We start from the raw sequence: 7400 nt of genomic DNA, 5'->3' as shown, positions 1-7400 counted from the left end.
GTTGCTTTAGTTATTTAGCTATTGTGCTCAGGTTGGACTTTTCTAATTTGTGCAAGGACAAAGACTTCTTGTCTGAGGGGTGGCCTCAGCCGTAGATGTTATCTTTGTTTTAGCCCGCTAACAGCCAAGGACTTCAAGGACCTCAACGAAGATAAGATGACAACACGCAGACGAAGCAGGGACAAGGCGAAATCACAAGGCCCCCGGCACATTCCGTCACGTATCGTGCGTCCTGGACCTGCTTTGCATAATATATGTGACCACTCCTTTTAGAGGCGGCCTTGGTATTGTTGACTGTGGAACTCCTGAATAAATAGAGGGACACAGGAGCTGAACCTTAGAGCGTAGGGCGAGCCTGTGACTAAGTGTTCTGCTCCATGCGTTCTCCTTATGAGCGAAATTGAACTCTGTCTCTGATTGATTCCTTGCTTCTTGTCTGATTAATAGATGTCATCAGTGCTTGAACCTGACACAAACCCCAGCAGGTCAGGCTGGGAGACAGGACCTCTCTCCACCATCATCCTCAACACCAGGGTACCCCAGGGCTGCATCCTCAGCCCGTTGGCTCAACTCCCTGTATACCTACGACTGCACACCCACCCACAGCTCCAACACCTTCTTCAAATTTGCAGACGACACCACCATTGCAGGACTGATCTACAACAACAACAACAAGGCGGCTTACAGAGAAGAAATCCAAACATTCCCTGGGTGGTGTAAAAACAACAACCTGCATCTGAACACTAAGAAAACCAAGGAAATAATAGTAGACTACAGGAAAAAAAAAAAAAACAGTCTACACATAAAACCAGGAAGAGGTGGAACACGTCTCCAGCTTTAAGTTTAGGTTAAGGAATGTTAATTTTGTTGACCACATTTTATCGACTTAGTTATCGTTAACGACCCATTTTCCCCTGACTAAAATAGGACGATAACAAGACAAAACAAATGTGTGTTGAAAAAAACAATGACAAAATTAATTGATGGAATCCAATCATATTTAATTTCGTCTTTAGGTGGGTTGGACAAGTTAGTAACCAAGTAACGCCAACAATACTCTTTTCACATTTTGTGACTTGAATATTAACCGATTATTAGTTAAATTGTTATTATAAGCATTAATGCAGACAAACTATTTATAGCGGTGTCATTGTAACTAGGGATGTCCGATAATGGCTTTTTGCCGATATCCGATATTCCGATATTGTCCAACTCTTTAATTACCGATACCGATATCAATCGATACCGATATCAACCAATATATGCCGTCGTGGAATTAACACATTATTATGCCTAATTTGGACAACCAGGTATGGTGAAGATAAGGTACTTTTTAAAAAAAATAATAAAATAAGATAAATAAATAAAAAACATTTTCTTGAATAAAAAAGAAAGTAAAACAATATAAAAACAGTTACATAGAAACTAGTAATGAATGAAAATTAGTAAAATTAACTGTTAAAGGTTAGTACTATTAGTGGACCAGCAGCACGCACAATCATGTGTGCTTACGGACTGTATCTCTTGCAGACTGTATTGATATATATTGATATATATATATATATATCAATACAGGAACCAGAATATTAATAACAGAAAGAAACAACCCTTTTGTGTGAATGAGTGTGAATGAGTGTAAATGGGGGAGGTTTTTTTTTTTGGGTTGGTGCACTAATTGTAAATGTATCTTGTGTTTTTTATGTTGATTTAATAAAAATAAAAATAAAAATAAAAAAAACATACCGATAATAAAAAAAACGATACCGACAATTTCCGATATTACATTTTAACGCAGGCCGATATTATCGGACATCCCTAATTGTAACATTACCCAGAGGCAGTTCGGCTGAGTCCGCTACGATTGCTTGTTTCCCGGCCAAATGCTTGAGCCTCTACCGGGTTTGACACTGGACGTGACATGCAACAAAGGTATCGAAATATGGCAAAGTTTGATTTTATGTGAATCAGTACCCGCTAGTACCGACAGACTTCAGCCACTACATATAAAAGTACCTAATTTGGTGCCCATCCGTCAGGCTAAATGGTGGCAAGTAGTGGTCATACTGTAATACTAAATGTTTATTAAAAATTCAAACAGCTTTTATTTCCTTACATTTTTTAACTGTGTGTCATTTCTTCTCATGTTTAGTGGCTGGAACAACTAACAAAAACTGAAGCACAAGCTCTGACCGCAGTGCTTATACTTAATGAAACATGATTATTTGAGATGGTTTCGGAAAGTACAGGCTCAGCCGGGTGAAAACAATCACAGCCGAGTGAATGAGCGAGCCAATTCTAGGTTGTCGTTTGAGGACAAAGAGGCAATGAGGCACACAAGTGATGAGATGTTTCTAATCAGACATCTTCCCTTTTTTGTTTTCATTTTCTTCACTTGGTGAAGCAGAAGTGTAGTTTAATGCAGCACTGTAAATAAAATAAATTATATTAATGTCTACATTTTGTTCATTATAGGCAAGGGAGGGGCACCGAATCGTATTTTTATTTTTTGGCACTGACCGAATCCCGCCTGTTTTACAGGGCATCGATTCATGGAAAATCAAACTGTGCCATGTTACCAAACCGAGGTGGCGCAGGCGTCTCAAATAGTACTGTAGCAGAGTCAGTCGGCTCTATCTAGGGATATAGCGATAAACGGTAACAATTAACTTAATAAAACAACTCCAGACGGTAATATTACAATTTTAAATCAGGTTGAACGCTTTAAACCGTGATTGATAACCGCACTTTGATAAACTAACGGACTGATTAGCACTAGCCCGCTATCTGAAATGCTAAAATGAAAGCAAGAGACGTTAATGTCTTTCCCCAATGAAAAACAACACTCCTCAATCCAAACTTTTATAATAAACACATTGCTGTCTGAGCAACTAAGCTATTCAATTGTGCACATTGAATCTACAAACTGTGCTGTCATGGCACGGAATGATTGGGCTGAGATATATGCAGGTGGTTATACGGTCTGCTCAAAGACCGCTGAAAAGAAAGAAATAATGCTCACCAGGAATAATAATAAATTAAATTGCAGTGCAATTTTCCTTTGTAAAAAATATTAAAGTGCCCAAGTACATACCAATATTCAAAACAATAAAAGTTTAGCCATTAAAAAACTGATAAAATACTAACGCATAAAACATGGAAAATAGTGTGAATACTGACAGTTTGTCTTTTTATTGTAGTTTAAAAAAAAAAATTCCAACGATTTCAGTGTGTATGTAAGTACTTTTTTTTTAGCACATTCAACAATATTGCGATGTAATAATGGTGCTAATTTTGGTCGCATTAACCGTGATGTAAAATGTTCATATCGTTATATCTTAAACACTAGCACTTGGCCATCACTCCAGCAGCACTGAGAGCTAAACTCAGTTAACTGCCCCTTTGTAATGTTGCAATCACCAATAGCAACAAAACAATTGACTCAATGTTATAATATAACAAGTTATAACAACTGGACAGCAGCTATCATAAACAGCAATTTGTTTAAATGTTCCAATAAATTAAAAAAAGAATTATTGTAATTGAAAACAATTAATATTTTTTAGTACCAAAAATTGGTACTGTTAATTACCAGTATGCATTTTCTGGTATGGGGAATTGGTACCGTATCAGTTCAAATGTGAAAGGTACCTATCCCTAATAGGCATATTCCTATCCAATCGAAATTGGTTGCATTCAGTGACGTGCAGTGAGGGGAGGCAGGTGAGGCGGGGCCTCAAGTGCCATCATGGAAAGAAAAAAAATTTAAAAAGAAAAAAAAAAAATTAAATTGTTATATGTATCCAGTAGAGATGCGCGGTTTGCGGGCACAACCGCGGAGTCCGCGGATTATCCGCGGATCGGGCGGATGAAATTAAAAAAAATTAGATTTTATCGGCGGGTCGGGTCGGGTCGGGTCGGGTGGTTGAAATAAAAAACAATTTGATTTTAAATAGATTCAAGCGGGTGGCAGTTAAACCAATTGGTAAATATATATACATAGTTAAATGTTGTTACCCACATACGAAAAACGAGCAGGCACCTGCTGCATATGCCACAACAGAAGAAAAAAAAAAAAAGAGATGGACACTTTTACAGAGCGGAGAAGGGACGCCTCGCCGCGGTCCGGGACCGAGGCCCCTTCCCCCGAGAGGGCCCCACCGGGAGCCGTAGCTGAGGCGATCCGCGAGAAGGGCCCGACGCACGTCCAGGGTCACCACCGCGCCCACCGCACCGACACCCCGCCTCGTCCGCCTTCGCCGTGGCCGGCGTCACGCGCAGCAGGTAAGCAGCTTACCTGCCCGCCACCCCCGTGGCCGGGGGCTCGTAACAGGGGTCACTCCGCGCGCTCCGCCCGCGCAGCTTACCTGCCCGCCACCCCTGTTGCCGGGGGCGCGTAACAGGGGTCACTCCGCGCGCAGTGCGCTCACGAAAGGGGTGGGGCTCACCCTGGTTGATATAGACAGCAGCTAGGACGGTGGCCATGGAAGTCGGAACCCGCTAAGGAGTGTGTACCAACCCACCTGCCGAATCAACTAGCCCTGAAAATGGATGGCGCTGGAGCGTCGGTCCCATATACCCGGCCGTCGCCGGCAGCGAGACGTGCTTGGAGGTGCGCTCAGCGCGGCTCCCATATGATTGCGCACTGGTATGCGTCTGGGTCGTGACAGCGTGGCACGCGAATGTCTGTGCTGCATTGGATCAGTCTCCTTTCCTTAACAGGCAAAAGCTTTATAACCTCACTAATGCCTTGCATCGTCTATATTAGATATATAACAACGGGCGGGTGCGGGCGGATGGCGGGCGGATGCGGTTCTGATCAAATGTTAGATCGGGTGGATTGCGGATGGTTGACGACTTTCTGATGCGGTTGCGGATGAAATAATTGCCTATCCGCGCATCTCTAGTATCCAGTGATTATACTATAAAGTTATTTTCCATTTAACTTCACCAGTTTTAGATTATTTTTTATTCAAAATTGCTGAATTTTCACATTTGCCGTTCAAATACTGAGAAGAGACTTGCGGTGAGTCAGCAGCCAGTTGAGGCACGTCACTGAGTTGAGCCTCCCCATGGATTGCGCAATGACTCGGCTAACTGCTGGCCTGCTGTGCAGTGAGACCGTATTGCTATATGAATTATATTTTAGATTTCCATAGTTTAGTTAGCTGAGGTATATAATGTACAGTGTATTTTGTCAACAACTGTATGTGTGTAACGTATTTCTTGTGCTGAGCAATCATAAAACTGCTGCGAAGACGCACTGTGTGAGGCTCGCAGGGAGCATTTCTGCGACTACTCGGCTGCAGAAGAAGTGACAACAAGCAGCAACAGTTAGCAGCGATCGTTTATGTTTTCCTCTCGCCTGGACTTTTAACATGGAGGGTTACATATCTAAAATAAAACAGTTTTCTAAACTGGACTTTCAATCGAAGCAGGAGGTAATACTTAAAGAAAGATTTCCATCGAGACAGAGAGACTTTTAAAACGATAAGGAAGACTTCTATAAACAAGTTATTGATGCTTTTGTTCAAAAGGAGCTGCGCATGGACTTCATTTATAAGTAAAGGTAAGACCATAATAAAGTTATTTTTTATTAAATGTGCTTTTTTGTGTGCTACAGTTTGTATGTGTAATGTTAAGGTTAAGTTAAAGTACCAATGATTGTCACACACACTATGTGTGGTGAAATTTGTCCTCTGCATTTGACCCATCCCCTTGATCACCCCCTGGGAGGTGAGGGGAGCAGTGGGCAGCAGCGGCGCCGCGCCCGAGAATAATTTTTGGTGATTTAACCCCCAATTCCAACCCTTGATGCTGAGTGCCAAGCAGGAAAGAATGCTGGTATGAGCTTTTAAACATAACCCGTTAACTGCTGCCAATCAAATGGTGAATAAGATACTCTTTAGGGTTCATATGTTTGTAAATCTGACTGTGATGAAGTCAGTGCCTCACCAGCTATCAACCTCACCGCACGTCACTGGTTGCATTATGTATAACAGCAGAAAATGACCACAGCAGACTTTTGTAAGTTAAAGGTTAGAAGTCCCGCCTTGTCTGTAAAGATGTACATCAAACAATTTTTTGGGCCGCTAAAATTGTATGCAGTTCTTATCAGATGTAGTTTTAAAGTAGATGTATATATGATTGAAACCTGTACTGTTTTCTGTTCATCTTCACTATATATACGGGTGAGTAGATAAATCCAAATATCGATAACGTAGCCTCGTATAGCATCCGCAATCAGTCTTTGTGAGACTGATTACCTTCATGAGGGTACATACTGATGTTTATTTAACACACATCTTAACATACAACAGTCGCTTTAATCCGACGTCATATTTGTGCCTCACTCTCCAGGCTTATCGACATCTGCTTTATCAAACAATATTGATGTGAAGGGTAGTGATCAGTTTCGGATTGATACTAGCTGATGAGATCGATATTGTTCAGTTCCCATCTCAGTTTATGTCCACAAATATGTGTGGTTATTGGCTTGTTAATTGTTACATTGTTAATATTGTTACACAGTGGTACCTCGGCGTTGTAGTTTTTCAGGATACAAGCTGTCTCTCTGCTAATTGTTATGCTTCCGGCTGAGAGCAAAAATTCCGGTTCCGTAGTGAATGCCACAGTGAACCCTGTAAGATCCAACCAAAGAATACTGTGTTTTACTCACAAGCATTAGCATATAGCTAGAGCTTGACATATGAATGGATGATATTCATTGAATTAAAGAAATACATTCTCAAAAAACAGCCGACTTTGCCAAGTGTCAAGACTTGATCCTGGGTGTTTGCTTTTCCTGAAGGCAACGGAAAGTTGGCTCGGGCGAGACGGGAATGTGAGTACATATTTTTATTTTTTACACTAACAAAGGACAAAAAAAAAGTACAAACGAAAAGTGCGCACAGTGGCGGAGAACAAACTATGAAACCAAAAGACTATAGCATTAATAAACAAAAACTTACTTGGCTTGGACTAAAGTAGCAGCATGAAAGATGGACATGAAAACAAGTGTCAGGAATGTGAAGAGCATAAATGTGGGATGTCGCCAGAAAGACAAACTGAAAACAATGAACTTAAATACTACAGACATGATTAACGAAAACAGGTGCGTGACTCAAAACGTGAAACAGGTGCGTGACGTGACAGGTGAAAACTGATGGGTTGCTATGGTGACAAACAAGAGTGCACAATGAGTCCAAACGTGGAACAGGTGAAACTAATGGGTAACCATGGAAACAACACAAGGGAGTGAAAAGCCAGAAACTAAAGAGTCCAATAACTAAACAAAACAAAACATGACTAATACAAAACATGGTCACACAGACATGACACCAAGCACTTCGAGCACAGCACTGCTCGTCTGCACTGTTCTAAAGCAGAATGAGGATGTAAAA

Source organism: Nerophis lumbriciformis, linkage group LG35 (genome assembly GCF_033978685.3).
Source record: "Nerophis lumbriciformis linkage group LG35, RoL_Nlum_v2.1, whole genome shotgun sequence".
Taxonomy (NCBI): domain Eukaryota; kingdom Metazoa; phylum Chordata; class Actinopteri; order Syngnathiformes; family Syngnathidae; genus Nerophis; species Nerophis lumbriciformis.
Note: the sequence above shows the minus strand (reverse complement) of the source record.